Below are 5748 nucleotides of genomic sequence, written 5' to 3'. Positions count from 1 at the left end.
TTCATCATTTCTCCATAGTCATGGGAGAAAGCTATCCACATCAACAAGAAACTCAAAAATATATACAAGTGACTCTTGTACCAACCAACCCTCGGCCATGCTACCTTCGGGTCTTGCATTTTGTCTCACAAAGCCCTTCAAGGTCTTCATGAAGCGCTCCAGGAAGAACAACCATCGTGCATGTATAGTACCACATATAGCAATCTCATCCACCAAATGCACTATGATATGTAGTTGGCTTGTGAGAATAGAATGTGGAAATGTCTCCTCCACTAAACAAACCACCTCCACTGACATAACTCGAGCATTCTCAAGCGTGGTGGGATCTATTTCCTTTGAGCTCACATACCTAGAAATGAAAAAGTACAGCATATTAGCAATATGCATTCAAACTTGCACGGAGCATTGATACGCATCATATTTTGTATCATGTAAAGTACCTCACAAGCTCGCCCATCTTGTAAATACAATCTTTCACGTCCTTCGATGCACTACGTGAAATGCTAGTAGGTAGTATGAACTGAACCCATGAGGAGGTGGTTGATTAGTTGCTTATAACTATTCACTCACAAATTTGAAAGGAAAAAGATATTATGCACATAAAATACTTACTTGGAGCATCTTGTGCCAATCATGATATTTCAAGCCATATAATTGCTCTACACCTCTTTTCTTGCTCTTTGTAAAGGCTCCCTTCAAACACCTCATACATCTAGAGGGAGGCCTACTCACATCATGCACCTCGATACCTCTCCAAAGTATCTCTAGCTCGTCAATCAAAGGCTCCAAATAAACATCAGGGTTTTTGACTTTATGTTTCCCTAGAATTAGAAGGGACAGCATAACATGTCCTTTCTTAATAGCCATAGAGGGTGGAAGATTGTAATTCACCAATACCACTGGCCATACACTGTAAGACGTGCTTTTGAGACCAAATGGGTTCACACCGTCCATACCCAATGCAAGTCTCAAGCTCCTAGGTTCTTCCTTGAAGCTTGGCCATGTGTCTTCAATATGCTTCCACGCAGGAGAGTCTGCGGGAGTTCTCCACTTGCCATCGCTTGATCGATGGGAGGAATGCCATGACATGAGCTCTGCAATAGATTTGCACTTGAACATATGTTGGATGCGAGGGATTATGGGAAAATGTCGCAATTCCTTACGAGGCACATCCAAGGTTTTGAGATCTGCTCTATATCTTGCCTCTCCACAAGTAGGACACTCTCTTGCATCCTTATGTAGTTCACGAAACAAAACGCAATCGTTGACACATGCATGGATGCACTTGTAATCTAATCCTCCAAGAGAGGTCACATGTTGCCTTGCCATATCTCTTGAGGTTGGTAGTTTATTCTCCCTTGGAAGCATTTTACACAGTAGCCTACACGTGAAGACCATAAATGAGGAAAAGCATTCAAGTAATTGACCCACTAGCATAGACTTTAAAGTAATTCATCATGTTTGCAAAATAGACTTTAAAGCTTACTTGAGTAATGCATTCAAACTTGCATTGCTCCATCCATAGATGGTTTGCAAGTTTAGTAACTCAAGGGAGGCATGTAGAACAGAGAATGTGCACCCCTCAAACAGTGGAGTCGATGCTGCAGTAAAAAGATCATCCTACTCCATGCTATCATCCCTCCCTTGATGGACATATAAATCCCGCACCATATCATCAAACACCTCCTTCTCCACGGCTTCATGAGGTAATGGTGGAGGGCTACTATCACCATCACTCCATGCATCCATAACGGTCCCTCCTGAAGATCCCACCTCATATCGCCAATGCTTCGCCTCCTCACAGTGAGCATAGGGCAACATATGCGGATGTGGCACTGCATCCTGTATCAAATTAAAACGGGATCATAACTCAAACATATGAACACCCATAGGTATCTCAATCAACCTTAACTTACAAACCCTTACCCTGTTTACGCTCACATCCCATTCTCCATACTTTGAGATATGATTGAGTGTAATCTTGCGTGCATGATACATGTTTCCTCGACATCGATCACACAAACATTTGATTTTTTGCTCCAAACACATTTCGTGATGGTGGATACAGAGGGTTTCATCCTCACTGGAGCTACTTGTTGAAGATGAAGACATCCTACAAACAAACAACCCACCAAATTTTTTTTCTGCAAATGTTTAATTTAAACTCTATGGCACGTCTAAAGGCGCATCTAAAAGCGCGTCTAAAATCGTGTCTAAAGGCGCGTCTAAATCTGCGTCTACTCTGTGTATTTAGATGTGCCTATAGATGCGCTATTAGATGCGATTATAGATGCGGCTTTTAAACCTGATTTTAGCACGCTCGCTTTGCTTTTCTTCACATTACTTATACTTCGTGCGGCTTGCTTCCTTCCTCATTAGTAGATCCACAGTTTCGACGCTTAAGAGAAAGGCTCCCATACTTACTTCCAAGCTTACACTTAAGAGGAAGGCTAGTTAATGATATGGCATTGGAGCAATCTTCACACTTACTTCTAAGCTTAGAGGAGAGGAGGAAGAACAAGGAGGAGAAGCAACTTTGAAAAAGAAGAAGAATCTTCCATACCTCTATCCAAGTAAGTCCTTTTGCACTTGATCTTGTTTGGAAGTTTGCTCTCTTTAGATTTGTACTTTCTCGTATCCAAGAATCGCATGATCTGGGTATCAGTGTTACGTTTGTGTGTCGGGCGCAATGTCCTTTTCTACTTTTTAGAAATCTTATCTGTCGGAGCACGTGTATAGGTGCGTCTCAAAGCACGTCTAAAAGCGCATCTACGGGCGAATCTAAATGCACATCTAGCCTATTTGTAGACACTATTAGATGCTCTGTTAGATGCTCTGTTAGATGCTCTTTTAGATGCTCTGTTAGGCACTCTGTTAGACGCTTGTTAGACGCTCTATTTGACATGTCTATAGACGCGCTATTCAGACGCGTCTATAGACACGATTCGACAGTAAGCCTCTCTTCCCTTCCCCTTTCTTCTCAGCTCATCAGTAATAGATTTTTTTCCTTTTTTCCACTTCAACATGTGGCTAGGAAGCGCTTCCAGCTCACCTGATCCCCGAGAATCTATTTGGAATGACTTATATAACCTTTTAGGACACCCTCGTACTCTTGCAGAGTTATACGGGTATATGACGGGTACTCTAAACACTCCCTAGGAGTCGGTACTATAGACTCCAAACCACCCCACACTGCCTGAGATCACCCCAACGGAGTCAGCACAGCTGTCTTATGCCCCTTCTTATGCCCCTTCCCCCATACCATCTTATGCCCCTTCCCCCATGCCGTCTTATGTCCCTTTTGCCATACCATCTTATTCCCCTTCCCCCATGCCGTCATGAGTTCCTTCTGTCTCGCAGAGCCGTCGACGTACTCCTGTGCCCTCGAGACTCGGTTCTCTAGCTACGAGTGGTCAGCGTAGTCCCATGCAGCCTCCAGCTATGAGTGGCCAGCGTACGAGCTCGACACGACACGGTAGCAGGCGTACTAGTAGGGAGAGCAGTGGGGGATGCATGGCACAGTGCTTTGGGAGGGGTGGCAGTGGGGACGATGATGATTCAGATGATTTAGACGTGCCTCCGGGTGATGGTATGATTTATTATGACATCACTCAGATAGGAGGCATCTTGATGGATGCGCGGGGGAAGGACATCATGGCCTTCATGCGCTCTGTAATTGCTAACAATTACAGAGATTGCTTTATCCACTACAAAGACCATCCAAAGAGGTTGGCTGATGAGACCCTCGCTACTGTTCGCTCTAGGTATCCTAACCCCCCCAATCGCCAATTCACAGATAAATGGGCCAAGTCAAAGATTGTTACGATACTTGGCAATAAAAGATCTTTGCTTAAGAGGCAGGCACTAGCAGAGCTTGCCAGGCTTGAGGCAAGTCAACCACCAAGGGGTCCGCCCCACACCGCTCACAAGCATGAGTGGAAGAAAGCAATGAAGTCAGCGAGGGAGGACCCCAGTGTACAACACATGGAGGCACGGAGGATCCAGATGGAGGAATATGGAAGCACGCATTTTGGAGCAGGGGGTGTTGAATCATGGGAGGCCCAATTTGTAAGTATCGATCTCAAATTATATTGCTTATGTAGTTTATTAGGAGGTTGTTTCTTTGTACTAATCCCTCCACAAAGTGTGTTGTCATGCAGCTTGAGATCGTGGGCAGATACCCTACTCCTATGGAGACAGCCTACCACTACCACCATCGTAGAGGAGATACATGGAGGCACGTCTATGATGATGGGTTGATTACTGAGGAGCAGTATACCCGGGCTACTAGAGCGGCCCCCTAGGTATTTGAAAGTAATTAAATAATGCCAAAATTATAAGTAAAGATTTGATTTTTCATACATTGATATATGTTGTCCCTTGTTTACAGCCCCATGCACAAGACGATGAGGAAGACGAGGAAGGAGGCACAGAAGGGAGCGCAGAAGCGTGGAAGGGAGCGAGGACATGGAGAACATAGATTAGTCGTAGAAGTAGTGCTAGCTACTCTTTTTTGTACTTAAAGCCACTGGCTTGGCTTCATGCCTCTTGTATATACACTCCTCTTATTTTTTGTACTTGAAGCCACATGACGTGGCTTAGCTTTCTTATTTTTTGTACTTGAAGCCACATGACATGGCTTAGCTTCGTGCTATATGTATATACAAGCACTTTTTGAGCTTTCAATTTTATTGTGTTTTGGAGTTGTAATGTTTTATTTGGAATTGTAATTAAAATGCAGTTGGTTGTAAGAATTGAATTACACAATGTGGATATGGGATTCTTGTAACTATATAGCATACACAACATACACAGCATTCTATAAATTAAAAAAATAAATAAATAAAGCGCGTCTATCAGAGCATTTATAAATGCGTCTATTTACGCGTCTGTCTGTTCGATAAGTGTCTATATTTGCATCTATAAACGTTTATAAGTGCATCTATTTAAGTGTCTAAGTGTGCATTTATACGCGTGTGTGTCTAATATATAGACGCGCTAATAGATGCGGGTCTCCAGATGTGAAAATAAACGCGCAAATAGACGTGCCTGTAAGTTTTTTATTTAGTTCAGAAAATGCGTCTGTGTGCATGTCTATGGGTGCTTTGTCTTGTTGTGGACGACTTTGGGCATGCACATGATCTAATAAAATTCATTCATTTGTATAGAATTCTAACTCTTCCTTCAATTCACCCTAACTAGGTAACAATCATGCACTATTTGATTATAATACCAAATTGCAATCACATCATTGGTCAACCAAGGCGCCTCATGTATTGACTCTCATATCCCTCCTAAAAACATCTATACTATCTTCAACAATCATTATTAACTCGAAACATATATAGTTTTATATTGAATTTACATCACAATATCATAGCAAAAGCATCTATGCTAATTATAATGGAAAATGTATGAGAGAGATGTTGAAAATATATATGAGTTTACCTCCTATGATTGCATGACATAACAAGGACTTGGAGCTTGCACTAGAGCTTGCACTGGCTCAAAAAACTCTCTCCTAGAAAACTATGTAAGACATAATGGATGCATTCAAGGTCATTGTTTGCTTAGGTGTAGCCATTTTTGGTGAGGTTCATGGACTTTTCTATATATAGGTATCTTGCATGACCCATAACTTATGCATTTCTTAATGGAATTCAACAAAATTTGTCTTCAAGTTATAGTACACATTCCAAACTTGAACATGAGAGCATAAAATTATGGAATAAGGATTTGGAATGAGAC

The sequence above is a fragment of the Dipteris shenzhenensis genome, chromosome 20, assembly GCF_047967505.1.
Source record: "Dipteris shenzhenensis isolate YYH24624 ecotype China chromosome 20, Dip_SZ_1.0, whole genome shotgun sequence".
Taxonomy (NCBI): domain Eukaryota; kingdom Viridiplantae; phylum Streptophyta; class Polypodiopsida; order Gleicheniales; family Dipteridaceae; genus Dipteris; species Dipteris shenzhenensis.
Note: the sequence above shows the minus strand (reverse complement) of the source record.